Below are 21,777 nucleotides of genomic sequence, written 5' to 3'. Positions count from 1 at the left end.
CCAATCCTGGTGTTCTGTGAGAAATGCCAAGCGTCCTGTGAGCACAACCCCCTTCTGTGGACGTCGGGCCCTCATACCACCCTCGTGGAATCGGTTTCTAACAGTTTGTGCAGACACATGCACATTTGTGGCCTGCTGGAGGTCATTTTGCAGGGCTCTGGCAGTGCTCCTCCTGTTCCTCCTTGCACAAAGGCGGAGGTAGCGGTCCTGCTGCTGGGTTGTTGCCCTCCTACGGCCCCCTCCACGTCTCCTGGTGTACTGGCCTGTCTCCTGGTAGCGCCTCCAGCCTCTGGACACTACACTGACAGACACAGCAAACCTTCTTGCCACAGCTCGCATTGATGTGCCATCCTGGATGAGCTGCACTACCTGAGCAACTTCTGTGGGTTGTAGAGTCCGTCTCATGCTACCACAAGTGTGAAAGCACAACCAACATTTAAAAGTGACCAAAACATCAGCCAGAAAGCATTGGTACTGAGATGTGGTCTGTGGTCCCCACCTGCAGAACCACTCCTTTATTGAGGGTGTCTTGATAATTGCCAATAATTTCCATCTATTGTCTATTCCATTTGCACAACAGCATGTGAAATTGATTGTCAATCAGTGTTGCTTCCTAAGTGGACAGTTTGATTTCACAGAAGTTTGATTTACTTGGAGTTATATTCTGTTGTTTAAGTGTTCCCTTTATTTTTTTGAGCAGTGTATAAGACACACTCATATTTTCCTCCCAAATTTCGGGGGGAAAAAAGTGCGTCTTTGGCCTCTTTCAGACGTCCATGTTTCGAGTACGTGTGGTGTCCATTTCCACGCATCTCGGAGACACTGACACTGGGTCTGTGCACATGTCTGTGTGTTTCCACGGACTGTGTGTCTGTGTGCAAAACACGCTGACATGTCCTTTTTTTTTTACCTGCTGCACAGGCCGCTAAACATCCCACACTGATGATACACGGATGTCATTCGTGTGACACATACCGGCGGTTCAGTTAGCAATCAGCACCAGCAGGGGACATTGTTGCTGCAGGAATCATTCTCCCCGTCGTGAGCGGTTGCATGGATTACAGCGGGGGACACTTAGGATAGGTGAGTATATGGATTTTTTTATTATATTATTTTTACAGGTGGAGACAGAGGGAAGAGAATACTACTCTCATCATGGTTCCCTGCTGATGATGATCGCAACCCAAGCAAGGGACAATGATGAGGGCAGCGTTCAGCACCCAGCGCTTGGGAACAGCCCTAACTCTACCGCTGATTCCCAAACGCTTGTACGTGTGCTGCTGATGCGACGCACGGTTGCCACACAGGGGCACACGGACACGGATATCTCCGGTATGGGTTTTTCCAGTACCGGAAATATCCGGACGTGTGAAACGCGCCTTGTAGTCCGAAAAATTTGGTACATTTAAAACAATTGTGTTATAAATGAATAACAGCGAAGCAATCCTCCTTATCTCCCCCAATATATTTTGTATTTACAGCAATTTTCACAATAGTAGCATTTTTGGAAAAACTATTTGGAGCACATAAAAGTACAACATTATGGACATTTTTGCTTTCCTTCCTGTTGAAGCATTTCTCCTCTTCCATCAAAGTTTTTATTCTCTTAATATATTGCAATCATAATATTATATAGCACCATGTACTTACAATTTTTCATTTTGCTCTTCGACCCAGGTAATTATCTTTTCCATTAGGTCCATGATATCACATGATTAAAAATGAATGGATGAATTCTTCTAAGATCTATGTTAAAACAGAAGGTCAATTTTCCCTGTATGAATAATGAGTCACTGAAAAAGTCCCTGGCAGGTGGATGGAGGGGGATGTAGAGGGTGATGACTCATGCAGGGAAGAGAGATTTCCTGTTTCTACATAGAGCAGAGAAAAGAGAAGAAATAACTGGGTAGAAAGGCAAAATGAGCAATTGTATATACATAGATTATGGGTCCCATTACTGTGCTCTGCTGCTCCTCTGGGTCATGGGGAGGCTCTTCCCCTTTCCTCACATAGTTCTCCCTGGCAGACAATCACAATGAGGGAAGTTTCTCATTGTGCAGACACTTATCCGAGCCTACACCTGTGAAATATGATCTAGTTTAGATGAGCAAAGTTGTAGTTGGTCATCAAAAATGTCTGTCTGGTGTTTCTTCATTCCATTTAAGAGCCCATAAAATTATATTCTTTTAGCCTGTAGCTAAAAACCTGTAGCTGACTAGTGAGAAAGTAGCTAGCTTCTTCTTCTATTTAAACAGACGCTATCAGAACATGATTTATTATATCAGGTTATTTTTATAGTTTAACATGTTTTTTTTTTTTTGTATATTATGATCTTTTATTAAAAAATTAATAATGTTGCAATTTTCACCCTGGCCGCGGGGGCTTTTTTAGACTAGTACTTCCTGTCCTTTGAGGAAGAGTTTTCAACAGGCTCCTTATCAGCAGAGGCAGGATTACAATGACTGATAACATCTCTATACACAGCAGATGACACAGGACACACCAATCACAATAGGCGATGTCACAGCTGATCTTGCTCCCACTCCCTTCACAATATCCTTTGCACACGCACATTAGATGCTTCATCACAAAACATAGGGTCAGGGTCTGACCATTGCAGCTAATGTATATGTATTGTTTCCTGAAACAATAGGAAGTATGAATCTAAAAAATCCTCAAATTACCAGTGTGAAAATTGCAAGTTTTTTTTTTTTTTTTATTGAGATTGTATTATGGCAAAGTACACATTCCCACCCTCCCTTGTTATTATCCCACACCTTTCCCCCGCTTCCTTTTTCTTACTTTCCCTTTCTCTTCCCAATCATTATAAAATATTGTTTCAGTCAGCAGTTTATGCTTAATAATATAAAACGTAAACTAATAAAAAGTTTGAAAAAAAGACATTTCTAAAAATTGAATAAAAAAACAAACCCCCTGTATAAATAATATAATTAGAAAATTAATTTACCCTTTAAAGGGGTTTTACAGTTGCATATTCACAGGATGCAAACCCCATATTGTGCAACCCAATCTGGATATCAGTCTTAAAATAGGGCAAAATTCAGAAGCGTTGGAGGTACATATGTGCTGCTGCTCTCCACTGAAGTCTATTTGTATTAAAGCGGTTTGCCGTTTCCTATAAGGAATAAAAATGTAAAGGGATCTGAATACTTTCCGTACTCACTGTACCCAGAAAACTTGACTGAATTGATAATAAAAAAAAAACAAGCTAAAAACATTATAAGCAAATACCCTGCAGTAAATTAATAAATAAACAGCAATAGCGCACATGAAAATAACATAGGGTCACCTTGACATGGTGGGATGGCTTTTGCATTATTTTGATCAAACTTATATTAACTAAACACCCTATATTATTTTCATGCACTGTTGTTGTTTATTCATTCAATGCAGGGTATTTGCTTATAATGTTTTTATCTTGGATGTTTGTTTGTTTAGTGGCCAGTGTGAACATGTGCTTTCATGCTGCATGCACACCAACTTGTAGGCCAGTTCATCTCTTTGGGTCTTTCTGTTTCAGTCTGTTTGCAGTCAGTGCATATAAAGGTGTGACATGCCTTTTTTTGAGCTGGACATCATATTCATGCAGTTCCCCATAGCTGCGTGTCCACTAGCCCGCTTTCAGTCCTTCTCTGCCCTTATTCACATGCATGTCACTTGACAAATGGTAAGGTTTTAATATTAGAGGTTAGGACTGTTCTGAATAGGGTCACCTTGATGTGTTGGGGTGGCTTTTGCATTTTTTTTCATCAAAATTATGTTAACTAAGTACCCTATGTTATTTTCATGCACTATTGCTATTTATTTACTGCAGGGTATTTACTTATAATGTTTTTGTCTGCTCAGAGGCCAGTGTGAACAAGCGCTTACATGCTGCATGTACACCAACTTATATTCTAGTTCATCTTTTTGGGGTTTTCTGAATTGATAATAAAGTAAAATCATCGTTATTTTCCGATGCTCCAGTGCTGCTTCTCCGCGGCTCCCTTCCAGTCTTTGTGGACATGAGTGCAGCATGTGTATATCATGTTCTGCAGCACGTGACCACTGCAGCAGATCAGTGGTCTTATGACATCAACCTGAGCATGAGCTCTGAGACCACTGATTGACTGCAGCAGTCACATACTCTAGGATGATTGTGTGCAGCACAGAAGCACTTTTTCAGTGAAAAATGAAAATGGACAACACCTTTTAGTAAGTGCACTTTATAGAGGAAGGACCCCACTCAGGACCTCAGCCAGAGTGGACTGCACCCATGTATGATATAGTGGCCTGGTGGGCAACCTGTCAAACTACATACGGTGCTATTTCAGTCACATTATGATCTTCCCCAAAAGTACATCACGCGCTCCTCTAATTTGCAGATGGGTCTTCAATCTTCCAGCACACGCAGGGTTAACCCTTTCCCTTTTCTATATTTCCAAGTAATTAACTCTCCCGGACAGCAAAATGTCTCAATTGAGACTGATGAATTAATCGTGAGCCTTCCCTTGCCGCCCCCGGCGTCTGTACCAAACAGTTAAATGGCTCAAATTGTATTTGTCAGCATTTGGAATTAAGTTCATTTCAAGAAACATTCATCATAATTAAGAAGCACAGGGCCAAGTAGAAGTCACGAATGCAAGACGGGACCTCAGCGGGAGGCTGACCCGCGTGCGGTGGCCTCTCACTGGAGCTTGCCGTGGCGGTAGACAGTTCCTGTCATTAGTGGGGTGATGTTATATGGGATTGCTTTCCTGCTTAGCGTCTTGTTTTCTAGATATGAATTGCAAGAATTTTTGTCCACATGATGATGATAAAAAAAACAAAAAAAACGCTTATTGTCTTGTGCAGTCCCTTAGTAAGAAGATGTTTTATAGCGCCACCCATCCTTTTGGCTGAACACTGGATATATATATATATATATATATATATATGTGACGTCTTTAGCAGTAGATTCCACAGTAATGAGTGTCTTAGGTCAAATCTCTGTGTATGAGGCCAGCTTTACGTGCACTATTTCCCTAGAACTTGTCCATCAGTAATTGTCAGTGTAAAATTTGATTGTCTAGCCTCAGGCAGTATAAATCAAGCGTAATGATGTCACCTGTCCCCAAATAAATTATTATAAACTGATCACATTAATTTTGGCAGCAAGCTGTAAAGCAAATTTTACCAGTCTGCAGCACAGCTGGTCCTAGTGACATCTAGTGACCAAGGTGATAAGTGCAGTTTGCATATCTAGGTTAAAAAAAAATTAACCTCTTTAGGACCATGGGTTTTTGCATTTCTGTTTTTTGCTCCCCTTCTTCCCTGTACCATAACTTTTTTATTTTTTTCGCCAATATGTCCTTATGAGGGCTTGTTTATTGCAGGACGAGTTGTACTTTTGAGTGACACCATTACTTTTGCAATACTGTGTAATGGAAAACAGGAGAAAAAATCCAAGTGCGGTGAAATTGCAAAAAAAGTTCAATTCCACAATTGTTTTTTTTTTTTTTTTTTTTCCATGTTCACTAAATGTTAAAACTGACCTGTCATTATTATTCTCCAGGTCATTACGAGTTCGTAGATACCAAACATGTATAGGTTCTTTTTTTATTTACGTGGTGAAAAAAAATCCAAAGCTTGTAAAATAGAAAAAAATGGCACGATTTTCCGAGCCCTGTAACGTCTCCATTTTTCGTGATCTGGGGCCGGGTGAGGGCTTATTTTTTGTGCGCCAAGCTAACATTTTTATTCATATCATTTTGGGATAGATACGAAGTTTTGATCGCCCTTTATTGCATTTTATTGCAGCGAACAAAAAAACGAAATTCTGGCGTTTTTGACTTTTTTTTTCCGTTCTGCCGTTTACTGATCAGATTAATTATTTTTATATATTGATATTTCCGGCGATTCTGAACGTGGTGATACCAAATATGTGTAATTTTTAATTGTTTTATTTTGAATGGGGCAAAAGGGGGGGTGATTTAAACTTTTATATTTTTTTAATTTTTAAAATATTTTTAAAAATATATATTTTTTACTTTTTACATGCTTCAATAATCTTCATGGGAGACTTGAAGCTACGATCTTCTGATCGCTTGTGTTACACATAACAAGGCTGTAGACCTGCTATGTGTAACAAAAATGCTCATCTGCTATGAACATCGACCGCTGGGCGGCGCTCATAGCAGTCCGGCAATGACAGCCACAGGGGTCTCCTGCAGACTCCGGGTTGTCATGCTAACCCATCGGCACCCCGCGTTCATGTGACAGGGACGCCGATGGGCGGAGCTAATACACTCATCCGGTTTTCGCGAGTTAAGTGCTGCTGTCAGTGATTAACTAGTTAACAGCCGATTCTGATCGCAGTCGCTGATCAGATCAGCTGTCATGTGCTGGAAAAGGTGCGGGCTCATCACCGGAGCCCGCACCAAAGAGGGGGCGGCGACCTATGACGTGTATACATGTCATTGGTCTTTAAGGGGTTGTATAAGATTAGATACACCTGGCTCCTTTCTTCCAAGAACAGCTTTAGCCCTGTGCACAGGTCGTGTGTAGTATTGCAGCTCAGTTCCTCCCACTTGTATGGCTTAGCATCTGTTCTTTTGGGTCACTGTGCAGAGACTGAACGCTGTAGAACTACCTTAGGCTCTGCTTCTATCACATTTGAGCCTTTTCCGACAGAAGACTCTGATGTATATGTGGTACCCCTGGAGTCCGGTTGCCACAGTGGCATTGCCTCCCTCACAAGAGGTGATGCCATGCCTGGAAGCAAGGAGGGGTCCCCTGATCAGGTATACTAGCATACAACACTTCCTGGCTCCAGACCAGCAAGGGGAGCTCCTCCCCTTAGCAACTGGAATCTGGAGGCGGGGTTAGTTAGAGTGAGCGGAGAGGAGTTGAAGACTGGACAGCGACAAGGAAGGACCTGGGGAAGGGAGCTGTGGACAAGCTCGCCCCAGAGGGGAGAAGCGCAGAAGAACCGGACACCGGAGTCCGAGGTTATGGGGCACTGAAGGCCCAGCAGCAGAATCCGGAGGGCAGGAGACTGCACGTCTCCTGGCCCCATCAGACGCCCGGAGGCTCAGCAGCACCACAGGGCCCAGCACCGCCACAAGGGAGCGATGCACCAGCAAGGCCCGAGCTGCCTGCCATACGGGTGAGCACAAAGGCGTTGTACTCAAGGACGAGGGCCACCGCACCGCTACAAGCAGCAGGGCCAAAGAGATTAGTGGAAAGGGAAGGCCTCCAACTTCACCTGGTGAGGTGGATTCCTTACTTGTTTCCAGGCTGCCCGGACTTCCACTTCTAGCCAGCACCCGTGTCCCGGTCTGCCTAATCACCGCAAGTAAACATAAGAGGAAACTGCCATTGAGTTGTGGACTGATTATTACCTGCGCCATCAACTGCATTACACCTCCCAGCATCATCTACTTCACTACAACATCTACACTGCCCTGGAGCTAAGCTCTACCTGTGGAGAGCCACACCAACTCTGCTGCATTAAACATCAGCTTCAGAGGACCTGCTCCGCAGCGGCGGCTATCTATAGCCGCATACCACAGGTGGCGTCACGAATTGCATACATAAAAGACTATAAAATTCCCCTTTTCACTGACCGCCCTGGGTCACGGACCGGGTCACTGTGACATCTCCCCTAGCAACGACCGGCCCGGCACCGAGTACCCCACAGCCCAGGGGGCGCGTCATATACACCTGTATGAGCCGGACAGGCTCGTGTACATGACCATAATAATCGTCATTTTGACGGCTAGCTCTCATCCCCATGTTATTTTATGGGGCCATTCATATGTCCAATTTTTTTACCTTGGAGCGATTTGGTCCCAGTAAAAAGTTGCAGCATGCATGAGTTGCCTCATAATCGGATGGCATACGGCCATTCATGTCTATGGGTCCATGGGACACATCAGAGTGCTTAAATGACATCCAAGTGTGGTCTGATTTTCACAGATACACTGCATATTGAAGATGGAAATATTTTTTTTTCTTTTTCTCCTCATCCGAGAAAATCAGATCACAAAATGATCCTACTCTCATCAGAGTGTGATTAGCATAATCGGACCAATTTTCTTAGATGAAATCGGTTGTGTGACCTTAGCCATACAGTAGGATGTGCCAGCCATACAGTGGGATGTGTCGCTCATAGGATGCAATGTTAAGGTTGAATAATGCATCGAATATTGGCCTCGGCAGAAAAATGTAAACAGAAACTTTATATAAATCTCCAGATTAGGAGGGCAACAGTAAATTTGTTATTATGCGTTATACCTTACCCTCACCTCTAGATGGCACTGTTGTCGCTGTCTATAGAACGATTCTGTCCAGAAAACTGAACATCTCCCAGATATCTTCCCAGCAATAGTAGAAATAAATGGATCACTCTATTATGTATATCTTTTTCTCCTAGGACAGCGTGATCTAGCAAACAATTTACTAGCACACAAAGTCGGTTTTTAGATCATTTGCCAAGAGAATGAAAATGAACGAGAAATTGACTTCTCTGGGTTTTACAATGGAGGCCATTAAATAATGTATTCAGGCAAAGGAAATCTTAAATCATAAGCGATTCCAGAACTTGCAAAGCATTTAACTTTGTACGACTCCGACCTCCCTCTTTATGATGAGCTTCATCTCTCTATTGCGGAGTTACAGATCCTACAAAATGTGGGTTCGGCTTCAACCAAGTAGTGTGGCCAAATACCGCACCTGTGCCACACAGTGCAAAAATACTGCCATACAGTGGCCCATTACCTGCAATATTGTGTGAAAATAAGAGTCATACGATGCTCACATTATACCTCTATAACGTGCTAAAATAATGCTACCATCATGATGCAAAACCAAAGAAATGAGCTGGAGCATAAGCTGTTATACGTGTAATGTGTAAGAGCACGTTCACATTGTGGCCATTTCACAGACAAAACCCAAGAAAAACAAAACAAAGTGAGTATATACCCTGCAGTAAGTAAACGAATAAATAGTAACAGTACATGTAAATAACATACGGTACTTGATTAACATTATTTTGATCAAAAAATCATAAAGGCCATCCCACCACAACAAGGTGTACCCCATTCGGTACAGTCCTATCCTGTCCTAACCTGGTGTCAGCCGACGTCAATGTGGATAAGGGTAGAGCATCACAGGGGCCGACAGTTCAGCCACCTATCCATAGGAAGCCATATAAATGAAATGCATAGCTCAGAAATGGGGCCCCTGTTTCTACAAAGTACAAGAAACTGCAGCAAAACCAAAGAAATGAGCCGGAGCACAAGTTGGTATATGTGCAGTGAGTAAGAGCATGTTCATTTCAACAGAAGGTACACCTTCGTGGTGGGATGGCTTTTATGCTTTTTTGTTCAAAATAATGTTAACTAAGTACCCTATATTATTTTCCTCTACTATTACTATTTACTTACTACAGGGTATATGCTCATTTTGTTTGTTTTTTCTTGGGTTTTAGCTAATGGAGCACAGATGCATTTACCCAGGAGTCTATGGAAGGACCCAGGTGAATGTTTCTGATGGATCTGATAAATGTGCAGGTTAGGAGGTCAAAAAACTGATGACTTCTGGGAAAACTAAGCTCGGCCTGTTATGCTGATTTGCAAATACAAATGTGAAGAGATGCAGGTAGGAAGTGGGACAGGACTGTTGCCCAGGCAACAGTATGATGGTCCAAGAGTCTCTTGCATGGGACTTGCTAAATACATTTTACATACAGTAAGTAGTAGTATGTCTGTATAGAAAGAATCTGGCACTTGTAGAGTTGCAGAAAAAAAATATCAGACTTATTAGCAAAGCAATCCAAAATCAGTGACATTTTGGTCTAAAAGGACCTTCTTCAGACAGATTGCATATGGTACACTGCATATAATGGCGCAGATCCTATGGGCATGAACCCCTATTCCCCACAGCACTGTTACATGCAGTGAACCATATACAATCTGTCTGAAGAAGGTCCTTTTAGACCGAAACGTCACTGTTTTTGGATTGCTTCGCTAATAAATCTGATATTATTTTTCTGCAACTCTACGAGTGCCGGATTCTTTCTTCACTGAGTTTATGAAGTGGTATCCTATCCTGGCTCTATTTTATACAAAGTGGAGTACATCCTATCTATATCGGTATGTCTGTAAAAGTGTCTGTCTCTCAATAAAAAAGGATACTTTTTTTTATAGAAATCCGATGTGCCAGTCATGAAAAATCTATATGCAAATCAGAATGGAAGTGCATTAGGGGCATGTCAGTGCACTTGGGTTGCTTCTTCCAGATGACTTTGACACGCCCCAATACAGGTTCCCTTTAAAATGAAACCCTTGCAAGACTCCTTGGGTTTGATATGGTTGTACATAATGGAAGTTTCCAAAGTGTTAGGCTTTGTTCACACTGAGTTTTTTTAAGGTGTTCAAAAACTATGAGTACTTCAAGTATTAACCCCCAGGAAAAGCACCTTTTTGGGGAAGTTTGGGGCAGATTAGATCCAGAATCTGTTTCAAAGAAGTAACATGCACTTTCTATTTTTTTCCTACCAGACGTTTTTCAAAATATATGAACAAGAAGAGTTTTTAAAATCGGTTTTGAAGTACTTTTTGAGGAGTATGTAGGAGTAGATCAGCAGCAAAATAGCAAATTTGAAGATATAATAGAGCTTTCACATTTGTGGGTATGATTCCCAGACTTAAAACCTGTTGGGATTGTGTCTGACTCATACAGATTCATAGATCAAGTGCTCCCATAACTGTTGGGCAACATCAAGCTGGGTTATTAGTTTCTGGATGGAAATAGGAGTAAGAACAGCAGGAAAATTCAGTTCACCCTTGGTGGAAGTTTGTATAAGTTTCAGATGTGGAGAAGCCTGGAGTCTCATCTCTGCCAGACGTTGGTTATGCTTGTGAAGGAAGTGAATCCAACTTCAATCCGTAAAATCAAAATTCTTTATTTCATGATTAAAATTGAACATGGTAACACTAAAATATGCCTAGGCATAACTGGGGATGAGGAGTGTAAGGAGGTGAAAGCAGACGCGTTTCCAGCAACTGCTGCATTCTTAACCTCAATCCCATTGAACACATCTGGGACGTTAGTTGCAATTGCAAAAGGAAGCTGCCAGAAGTGGATCTTGATGATTTGCCCAAGTGCATTCAAACATTTCTCAAACAACCATTAATAACCTCACTGATAGCAGCCAAGGCTTTAAGCTCGGTGATTTCTGCATGTGGAGCTCATACTTGATACTGAATAAATCGAGATGTTTTGAAAATTTTGTTTCCATTTTTTCATCATTTGCAGACCATTAACACATCTATCCATTCTGTGATTTCCATAATTTCACTACATTTCTTCTTGATGTGGTAATTTCATTGTCGAGGAGTGTATACGGTATGTTCTAAAGTTGCAGAGCTTTAATTCTTCATCGTAGTGGCGGTGGTGCGTATGCACTTATGCCCATTAGTTATGATTCAGGAGCCATCTGCTCTGATGACAGACTCCCTGTTGCATGTGTATATCATTAAGGGAGAGTGTCAGTATGTAGCAGCAATTTCCATCAACTTTGCTAAATTAATATGGTCTCCGGCTGGCGTATAGATTTGCGTTTTGGTAGGTAGGAGACAGTAACAGACCATTGATCAGGTCATGTGTGTCTCTTCGCTGGCCGCCGTCCGATGCTGTGCTTCTACCTTTGTTACTGCCAATGTCCCTTCTCATTAGCAATTACGTGCATAGTCTTCTGTGCCCAATTGTTCTAGCGGTACTGTGTGAAATTGATCCGTGCTCGCTTTTATCAGCCGGCTTTCATCTCTTTATCTTGTGTGTGTCACTTATGCTGTCACCTGCCAAGCCTGAAATAGCATCATTATATAGAGGAAAAGGGGGGTGATATACCAGACAGTCACCATCCTCTGCCCAAGTCTTTATTGAGTTATCGGTGAATGGGAAAATCCACGTCCAGCTATGTGAGTGTGTGCGAGACATGTTTAGTATCTATTATGTCACTGCAGCAGTAATGAGTAAGGATGGCTTTTGCGCATAGCATTTTTTACTCATTTTGACAACATTCGGAACCCCAACCATAAGGAGAATGGGCATGCCGTAACCCCAGTTCATTGATTTAAGCCACCAGTCTCTCCATAGAAGTTAATGAATGGAAGCATTACTTGCATGGCTATTTTCATAGCTCTAATTGACTTCGATGTGGAGGCCTGCAGCATGTTGATCTCTACAAGGAGAGTGACTGGCCGAAATCTCGGAGGCATCTGATTGATTGGTAGCAAATTTATTCTGCAGCAGGACAATGATTGACAAGACATGGTGGGACAATGACGGACAAGACATGGTGGGACAATGACGGACAAGACATGGTGGGACAATGATGGACAGGACATGGTGGGACAATGACGGACAGGACATGGTGGGGCGTCCTTGCAAATTTGGGGCTATATTTTAGCTAATGGAGTTGAAGATTTGGTCAGGAAGGCGTCTGTTTGGATCCAAACTTATTCTGCAGCAGGACAATGATGGACATGGACAGGACATGGTAGGACAATGATGCACATGGTGGGGCAATGATGGACATGATGTGACAATAATGGATATGGAGGGACAATGACAGGATGTGATGGGGCGTCCATGCACGTTTTGGGGCTCTACTTTAGCAAATACAGTTGAGGATAATAATAAATAATAACAATAATAATAAATTGGTCAGGGAGGCGTCTGATTATCTCCAAATTTATTCTGCCGTAGAACAATGACCCCAAACATACAGCCAATGTCATTAAGAACTATCTTCAGTGTAAAGAAGAACAAGGAGTCCTGGAAGTGATGATAAGGCCCCTGCAGAGCCCTCACCTCAACATCATCAAGCCTATCTGAAATTACAGTACATGAAGAGACAGAAGGATTTGCACAAGCGACATCCACAGAAGATTTGTGGTTGGTTCTCCAAGATGTTTGGGATAACTTCCGTGCCAAGATTCTTTGAAAAATGTGATCAAGTGTACCAAGAATAATTGGTGCTGTTTTGAGGATAATGGGCGGTCACACCAAATACTGATGTAATTTTAGATTTCTCTTTTTTTTATTCAGTTTGCATTTTGTTAATTGCTAAAAATAATCTATTAACATTTCTACTTTTGGAAACATTCTTACTTTGTAGCATTTTTCCACACCTGCCTACAACTTCTGCACAGCGCTGTATACCACAAGGATTCTGGGACTTCATGAAAAATATATAAATGGGCATGTCCACTTCGCACCAGTTTATGGAATGCAATTTGGAAATTATGTTCCTTCAATGAACATCTATAATTTTTTACACAGAATATTTGCAGGGATGCAATATATATGATAATGAGAACATGCTGAAAGTGATTATTATATTCAGTTAAGGCAGCAGAATAAAAGGACATTAGATGTCTTTATCACATACTGTAAGGATCAATTATTTATAATGTAGAAGTCAAATTAAATTATGATATCTCCAGATATTTGTGAAATGCATGCTATTTAACCCTTTAGACAGGTACAGAAACATGAACTTACTATAATATAATTTTAATGTATGATGTATATTCTGTTACCTACAGGTCATTTCCCCTGTCCTATGCAGAGCTGTACTCAAATATGTGCTGGTTGCCCATGGAAACTGACAGCGGTGTAGCTCCACCCCTGTCAGACATGTGATGTAACAGCTGAGCTCTATGTAACTGTTTCCTGAGCTCCCATGATGCACTGCTCTATGCTAAGAGGAAACCTTCATTTTGAATGTTTTTTAGTCAGAAGATAAGTCGGGATTTGGGTTCCATTGTAATGTTCTTTGCTTTGATGGGAAGAATGGGAATGGAAACATCACAATCCTTCCTGTCAAGTCAACAGAGGCTCTAAACTGAATCTCTGATGCAAAAGTGAGCAGATTGCATGAGTTACATCCTGTATTATACACCAGAGCTGCACTCACTATTCTGCTGGTGCAGTCACTGTGCACATACATTACATTACTTATCCTGTACTGATCCTGAGTTACATCCTGTATTATACTCCAGAGCTGCACTCACTATTCTGCTGATGCAGTCACTGTATACATACATTACATTACTTATCCTGTACTGATCCTGAGTTACATCCTGTATTATACTCCAGAGCTGCACTCACTATTCTGATGGTGGAGTCACTGTGTACATACATTACATTACTTATCCTGTACTGATCCTGAGTTACATCCTGTATTATTCTCCAGAGCTGCACTCACTATTCTGGTGGTGCAGTCACTGTGTACATACATTACATTACTTATCCTGTACTGATCCTGAGTTACATCCTGTATTATACACCAGAGCTACACTCACTATTCTGCTGGTGGAGTCACTGTGTACATACATTACATTACTTATCCTGTACTGATCCTGAGTTACATCCTGTATTATACACCAGAGCTGCACTCACTATTCTGCTGGTGGGGTCACTATGTACATACATTACATTACTTATCCTGTACTGATCCTGAGTTGCATCCTGAATTATACACCAGAGCTACACTCACTATTCTGCTGGTGGAGTCACTGTGTACATACATTACATTACTTATCCTGTACTGATCCTGAGTTACATCCTGTATTATACACCAGAGCTGTGCTCAGTATTCTGCTGGTGTACTCACTGTGTACATACATTACATTACTTATCCTGTACTGATCCTGAGTTACATCCTGTATTATACTCCAGAGCTGCACTCACTATTCTGGTGGTGTAGTCACTGTGTACATATATTACATTACTTATCCTGTACTGATCCTGAGTTACATCCTGTATTATACTCCAGAGCTACACTCACTATTCTGCTGGTGCAGTCACTGTGTACAGACATTACATTACTTATCCTGTACTGATCCTGAGTTACATCCTGTATTATACACCAGAGCTGTGCTCAGTATTCTGCTGGTGTACTCACTGTGTACATACATTACATTACTTATCCTGTACTGATCCTGAGTTACATCCTGTATTATACTCCAGAGCTGCACTCACTATTCTGGTGGTGTAGTCACTGTGTACATACATTACATTACTTATCCTGTACTGATCCTGAGTTACATCCTGTATTATACTCCAGAGCTGCACTCACTATTCTGGTGGTGTAGTCACTGTGTACATATATTACATTACTTATCCTGTACTGATCCTGAGTTACATCCTGTATTATACTCCAGAGCTACACTCACTATTCTGCTGGTGCAGTCACTGTGTACAGACATTACATTACTTATCCTGTACTGATCCTGAGTTACATCCTGTATTATACACCAGAGCTGCACTCACTATTCTGCTGGTGCAGTCACTGTGCACATACATTACATTACTTATCCTGTACTGATCCTGAGTTACATCCTGTATTATACTCCAGAGCTGCACTCACTATTCTGATGGTGGAGTCACTGTGTACATACATTACATTACTTATCCTGTACTGATCCTGAGTTACATCCTGTATTATTCTCCAGAGCTGCACTCACTATTCTGGTGGTGCAGTCACTGTGTACATACATTACATTACTTATCCTGTACTGATCCTGAGTTACATCCTGTATTATACACCAGAGCTACACTCACTATTCTGCTGGTGGAGTCACTGTGTACATACATTACATTACTTATCCTGTACTGATCCTGAGTTACATCCTGTATTATACACCAGAGCTGCACTCACTATTCTGCTGGTGGGGTCACTATGTACATACATTACATTACTTATCCTGTACTGATCCTGAGTTGCATCCTGAATTATACACCAGAGCTACACTCACTATTCTGCTGGTGGAGTCACTGTGTACATACATTACATTACTTATCCTGTACTGATCCTGAGTTACATCCTGTATTATACACCAGAGCTGTGCTCAGTATTCTGCTGGTGTACTCACTGTGTACATACATTACATTACTTATCCTGTACTGATCCTGAGTTACATCCTGTATTATACTCCAGAGCTGCACTCACTATTCTGGTGGTGTAGTCACTGTGTACATATATTACATTACTTATCCTGTACTGATCCTGAGTTACATCCTGTATTATACTCCAGAGCTACACTCACTATTCTGCTGGTGCAGTCACTGTGTACATACATTACATTACTTATCCTGTACTGATCCTGAGTTACATCCTGTATTATACTCCAGAGCTGCACTCACTATTCTGGTGGTGCAGTCACTGTGTACATATATTACATTACTTATCCTGTACTGATCCTGAGTTACATCCTGTATTATACTCCAGAGCTGCACTCACTATTCTGCTGGTGGAGTCACTGTGTACATACATTACATTACTTATCCTGTACTGATCCTGAGCTACATCCTGTATTATACTCCAGAGCTGCACTCACTATTCTGGTGATGGAGTCACTGTGTACATACATTACATTACTTATCCTGTACTGATCCTGAGTTACATCCTGTATTATACACCAGAGCTGCACTCACTATTCTGCTGGTGGAGTCACTGTGTACATACATTACATTACTTATCCTGTACTGATCCTGAGTTACATCCTGTATTATACACCAGAGCTGTGCTCAGTATTCTGCTGGTGCAGTCACTATGTACATACATTACATTACTTATCCTGTACTGATCCAGAGTTACATCCTGAATTATACACCAGAGCTACACTCACTATTCTGCTGGTGCAGTCACTATGTACATACATTACATTACTTATCCTGTACTGATCCTGAGTTACATCCTGAATTATACACCAGAGCTACACTCACTATTCTGCTGGTGGAGTCACTGTGTACATACATTACATTACTTATCCTGTACTGATCCTGAGTTACATCCTGTATTATACACCAGAGCTACACTCACTATTCTGCTGGTGGAGTCACTGTGTACATACATTACATTACTTATCCTGTACTGATCCTGAGTTACATCCTGTATTATACACCAGAGCTGTGCTCAGTATTCTGCTGGTGTACTCACTGTGTACATACATTACATTACTTATCCTGTACTGATCCTGAGTTACATCCTGTATTATACTCCAGAGCTGCACTCACTATTCTGCTGGTGGAGTCATTGTGTACATACATTACATTACTTATCCTGTACTGATCCTGAGTTACATCCTGTATTATACACCAGAGCTGTGCTCAGTATTCTGCTGGTGTACTCACTGTGTACATACATTACATTACTTATCCTGTACTGATCCTGAGTTACATCCTGTATTATACTCCAGAGCTACACTCACTATTCTGCTGGTGCAGTCACTGTGTACATACATTACATTACTTATCCTGTACTGATCCTGAGTTACATCCTGTATTATACTCCAGAGCTGCACTCACTATTCTGGTGGTGTAGTCACTGTGTACATATATTACATTACTTATCCTGTACTGATCCTGAGTTACATCCTGTATTATACTCCAGAGCTGCACTCACTATTCTGCTGGTGGAGTCACTGTGTACATACATTACATTACTTATCCTGTACTGATCCTGAGCTACATCCTGTATTATACTCCAGAGCTGCACTCACTATTCTGGTGATGGAGTCACTGTGTACATACATTACATTACTTATCCTGTACTGATCCTGAGCTACATCCTGTATTATACTCCAGAGCTGCACTCACTATCCTGCTGGTGGAGTCACTGTGTACATACATTACATTACTTATCTTGTACTGATCCTGAGTTACATCCTGTATTATACTCCAGAGCTACACTCACTATTCTGCTGGTGGAGTCACTGTGTACATACATTACATTACTTATCCTGTACTGATCCTGAGCTACATCCTGTATTATACTCCAGAGCTGCACTCACTATCCTGCTGGTGGAGTCACTGTGTACATACATTACATTACTTATCTTGTACTGATCCTGAGTTACATCCTGTATTATACTCCAGAGCTACACTCACTATTCTGCTGGTGGAGTCACTGTGTACATACATTACATTACTTATCCTGTACTGATCCTGAGTTACATCCTGCATTATACTCCAGAGCTGCACTCACTATTCTGCTGGTGCAGTCTCTGTGTACATACATTACATTACTTATCCTGTACTGATCCTGAGTTACATCCTGTATTATACTCCAGAGCTGTACTCACTATTCTGCTGGTGCAGTCACTCTGTACATACATTACATTACTTATCCTGTACTGATCCTGAGTTATATCCTGTATTATACTCCAGAGCTGCACTCACTATTCTGCTGATGGAGTCACTGTGTACATACATTACATTACTTATCCTGTACTGATCCTGAGTTACATCCTGTATTATACACCAGAGCTGCACTCACTATTCTGCTGGTGGAGTCACTGTGTACATACATTACATTACTTATCCTGTACTGATCCTGAGTTACATCCTGTATTATACTCCAGAGCTGCACTCACTATTCTGCTGGTGATATCACTGTGTACATACATTACATGTCCTGTACTGATCCTGAGTTACATCCTGTATTATATTCCAGATCTGCACTCACTATTCTGCTGGTGCAGTCACTATGTACATACATTACATTACTTATCTTGTACTGATCCTGAGTTACATCCTGTATTATACTCCAGATCTGAACTCACTATTCTGCTGGTGGAGTCACTGTGTACATACATTACATTACTTATCCTGTACTGATCCAGAGTTACATCCTGTATTATACTCCAGAGCTGCACTCACTATTCTGCTGGTGGAGTCACTGTGTACATACATTACATTACTTATCCTGTACTGATCCTGAGTTACATCCTGCATTATACTCCAGAGCTGCACTCACTATTCTGCTGGTGCAGTCTCTGTGTACATACATTACATTACTTATCCTGTACTGATCCTGAGTTACATCCTGTATTATACTCCAGAGCTGCACTCACTATTCTGCTGGTGCAGTCACTCTGTACATACATTACATTACTTATCCTGTACTGATCCTGAGTTATATCCTGTATTATACTCCAGAGCTGCACTCACTATTCTGCTGATGGAGTCACTGTGTACATACATTACATTACTTATCCTGTACTGATCCTGAGTTACACCCTGTATTATACACCAGAGCTGCACTCACTATTCTGCTGGTGCAGTCTAATAAGTATAATATAAACTGTACCTTAGGATCAGTACAGGATAAGTAATGTAATGTATGTACACAGTGACTGCACCAGCAGAATAGTGAGTGCAGCTCTGGGTATAATACAGGATGTAACTCAGGATCAGTACAGGATAAGTAATGTATGTACACAGTGACTGCACCAGCAGAATAGTGAGTGCAGCTCTGGGTATAATACAGGATGTAACTCAGGATCAGTACAGGATAAGTAATGTAATGTATGTACACAGTGACTCCACCAGCAGAATATTGAGTGCAGCTCTGCAGTATAATACAGAATGTAACTCAGGATCAGTACAGGATAAGTAATGTAATATATGTACACATTGACTCCAACAGCAGAATAGTGAGTGCAGCTCTGGGTATAATACAGGATGTAACTCAGGATCAGTACAGGATAAGTAATGTAATATATGTACACAGTGACTCCACCAGCAGAATAGTGAGTGCAGATCTGGAGTATAATATGGGATGTAACCCAGGATCAGTACAGGATAAGTAATGTAATGTATGTACACAGTGACTGCACCAGCAGAATAGTGAGTGCAGCTCTGGAGTATAATACAGGATGTAACTCAGGATCAGTACAGGATCAGTAATGTAATGTATGTACACAGTGATATCATCAGCAGAATAGTGAGTGCAGCTCTGGAGTATAATACAGGATGTAACTCAGGATCAGTACAGGATAAGTAATGCAATGTGTGTACACAGTGACTGCACCAGCAGAATAGTGAGTGCAGCTTTGGAGTATAATACAGGAAGTAACTCAGGATCAGTACAGGATCAGTAATGTAATGTATGTACACAGTGACAGCACCAGCAGAATAGTGAGTGCAGCTCTGGAGTATAATACAGGATGTAACTCAGCATCAGTACAGGATAAGTAATCTAATGTGTGTACACAGTGACTGCACCAGCAGAAGAGTGAGTGCAGCTCTGGAGTATAATACAGGATGTAACTCAGGATCAGTACAGGATCAGTAATGTAATGTATGTATACAGTGACTCCACCAGCAAAATAGTGAGTGCAGCTCTGGAGTATAATACAGGATGCAACTCAGGATCAGTACAGGATAAGTAATGTAATGTATGTACACAGTGACTGCACCAGCAGAATAGTGAGTGCAGCTCTGGAGTATAGTACAGGATGTAACTCAGGATCAGTACAGGATAAGTAATGTAATGTATAATCACAGTGACTGCACCAGCAGAATAGTGAGTGCAGCTCTGGAGTATAATACAAGATGCAACTCAGGATCAGTACAGGATAAGTAATGTAATGTGTGTACACAGTGACTCCACCAGCAGAATAGTGAGTGCAGCTCTGGAGTATAATACAGGATGTAACTCAGGATCAGTACAGGATAAGTAATATAATGTATTTAAAAAGTGACTACACTAGCAAAATAGTGAGTGCAGCTCTGGAGTATAATACAGGAGGTAACTCAGGATCAGTACAGGATAAGTAATGTAATGTATGTACACAGTGACAGCACCAGCAGAATAGTGAGGGCAGCTCTGGAGTCTAATACAGGATGTAACTCAGCATCAGTACAGGATAAGTAATCTAATGTGTGTACACAGTGACTGCACCAGCAGAATAGTGAGTGCAGCTCTGGAGTATAATACAGGATGTAACTCAGGATCAGTACAGGATCAGTAATGTAATGTATGTATACAGTGACTCCACCAGCAAAATAGTGAGTGCAGCTCTGGAGTATAATACAGGATGCAACTCAGGATCAGTACAGGACAAGTAATGTAATGTATGTACACAGTGACTGCACCAGCAGAATAGTGAGTGCAGCTCTGGAGTATAGTACAGGATGTAACTCAGGATCAGTACAGGATAAGTAATGTAATGTATGATCACAGTGACTGCACCAGCAGAATAGTGAGTGCAGCTCTGGAGTATAATACAAGATGCAACTCAGGATCAGTACAGGATAAGTAATGTAATGTGTGTACACAGTGACTCCACCAGCAGAATAGTGAGTGCAGCTCTGGAGTATAATACAGGATGTAACTCAGGATCAGTACAGGATAAGCAATATAATGTATTTAAAAAGTGACTACACTAGCAAAATAGTGAGTGCAGCTCCAGAGTATAAATCAGGATCAGTACAAGACAAGGAATGCTATGTATTTTTGTAGTTACTCCACTTTATGTGTTGATTATATTTATATGTACAGTGTTTTCTATTTTCCAGCTCTTATATTGTGCTTTATATTGGCACTGGTTGGATACATTAATGGTTTCTAGGATTAGTGAACTATTTTTCAGATATCTAAATCCAGAAAGCTTTGGAATATATAAAAGATGAGATGGAAGAGGGCAATATGCAGCAGTTTTGGCTACCTAAAACAGAAGGCCATTTTTCCAGCCCCTTTGTTACTAACAATGTGGCCCCTCTGGAGAGACGACTGCATTGTTTGTCCCTGGAGGTCTGCACAGGTTTTCCCCAGCCAGTTGCAGAGGGGATTGCCAGACAAAAAGCCCTTCCTCCAAGACCCCCATGGCCCAATTTTTTAGACACAGCAATGTGAGACAAAGGGATTTTTTTAATTATTAGGAGGCCTGGCTAATATACTCAATCGGAATAAAAACCTAATAAAAATACTGATAT

The sequence above is a fragment of the Phyllobates terribilis genome, unplaced genomic scaffold (genome assembly GCF_046119375.1).
Source record: "Phyllobates terribilis strain yellow unplaced genomic scaffold, ASM4611937v1 Scaffold_5__5_contigs__length_657084704, whole genome shotgun sequence".
In the NCBI taxonomy this organism is placed as follows: Eukaryota; Metazoa; Chordata; class Amphibia; order Anura; family Dendrobatidae; genus Phyllobates; species Phyllobates terribilis.
This window is presented reverse-complemented; position numbering follows the sequence as displayed.